The sequence below is a fragment of the Echinops telfairi genome, unplaced genomic scaffold, assembly GCF_000313985.2.
Source record: "Echinops telfairi isolate 266 unplaced genomic scaffold, ASM31398v2 ScPeMD7_23;HRSCAF=83, whole genome shotgun sequence".
Classification (NCBI taxonomy): Eukaryota; Metazoa; Chordata; class Mammalia; order Afrosoricida; family Tenrecidae; genus Echinops; species Echinops telfairi.
The window spans coordinates 37,137,241-37,139,146 of NW_022103920.1; positions in this window are offsets into that span (position 1 = coordinate 37,137,241).

A 1,906-nucleotide genomic window follows, 5' to 3' on the forward strand; every position below is an offset into this window, starting at 1 on the left:
CTGGGTTCCCTAGAGAAGTAAACACAGTGATGCTTACATATGTTTAGATAGGGAGGAAATTGTATCAAGAGAATGACTCACAGAGTTATAGAAGCAGGCAAGTCCAAGTCTAGACAGATACCAAGTACAGGGATAAGGAGTTAGGTTGGAGGCTTCTCCTGACTCCACAAGCTGTGGGGGCTGATGACTGGTATGAAGACCACAAGTTGCTTACTTCAAAAGAGTGTGAGGTCCGCCAGTCAGGCTTATGGCTGCAGAGGCAATAAATCCAAGGCCAGCTGGTCAGATGGCAAGTCCCTGATGACTCCCAAGACTTACAGGCATTGTGGCAGGTTATTGGCTCAAATCCAAAGAATAGGAAGTCTATGACCCAGATGCAGGATCCATAACCAACAAAGCACAAACAAATTCTCTCAATGTCTGTTTCTATTGGAAGCAGGCCACATACCCAAGGCAACTGATTGCTTCAGGGTCATGATCTGAGTAAGGATGTTGCCTTCTGTCCTAATCATGATGGAGGCTTTCAACCAATTGGCTATGCTTACACTGTGTTAGTTCTGGGCATGGAAGATTAGCAGGTGTGAACTGCTAGCCATTGAGGATCCTGGCCCAGTCAAGTTGATCCAAAACCTCATCTGTCACACACCTAACGCCAAAACCCAAACTCACTGGCATCACGTCAGTTCTGACACATGAAATGCTGGGTGTAGAGCCGAGTAACCTCTGTGTTCACAAGTCCTCAAGGGGATTCTGATGACGTTGAAGAAGGATTGGCTGTAGATGAAATGACAGCAGGAATGCCACCTGAAGGAAGAGAGCCGTGAATGCGTCTTGCCAAGAAATGGAAGGCTCGCCACTTTTCTCTGTTTAATAGAAAGGCTCTATAAGTAAGTCCAGGAAAACCGATCAACTATTTACCTGCTCAAATAAGTTTAGCTCCATCTATCGTGCAACTACTCTAACTGATGTATATCTTCTACTAGTATCCCAGCCTCAATCAGGTACGCCTCAATCACACAAGGACAAATATTCTAGGTAATATTCAGAATAGGAAAATGTATAGAAACCATAGCCTATTAGATGGTCCAGAAATGAGATGAGTGAAGGAGAAGAGTCATTGCTCCCTGAGCACGGAGTTTCTTTCTGGTAATGGTTGTGGATTATTTGGAAATAAATACTGCTGATTGTTACACAACTTGATATCAATGTCACCGAAATGTGAATGTCAAAAATGTTGAATTGACAAATGTTTTGTTCTGTGTACACACACAAAAGTGTGTATGTGTGGACATATATGTGTACATAACATATACTTATGTTATGCCTACATATATATGTTCCATAAAATGCTTGAAGTCCCTTGTATGTATGTGTTTGTATTTACACATACACACTCCCTAGCCAGTCAATTTTTCTTGAGAAAATTAATCATCCCCAAATCCTGCTGTTTCATACATTATCATTTGAGATGAAATCTGATCTATTTTACTTTACTTTTTTTCTCCTCTTGTTTAGTTTGAAGGTGGAAGAAATATAGAGCTTGAAATTAAAAAGATTACAAAATTCTAGTGAACATGTTTTTGAGTTCTTATTTCTTGCTACATAGTAGGGATTTTTTTAATATATAACAAATAATTCTACCCCTTTTCACAGGCGCTACTTCTTAACAATGCTAGTGTTCTACTTCCCTCTTGTGGTGAAAATTGGAATTTTCCTTTTCTGAACAGTAAAGGCTGACCTTTCACTTCAGGGAAGAGTTAGAATCCCGGAAACTCACCAGCGCGGCGGTTCTACCTGGCCTCTAGGGTGGCTATGAGTCAGAACGGACTGGATAGCAGTGAGTGTGGTGTGGTGTGGTGTGGTGTGGTGTGGTGTGGTGTGGTGTGGTGTGGTGTGGTGTGGTGTG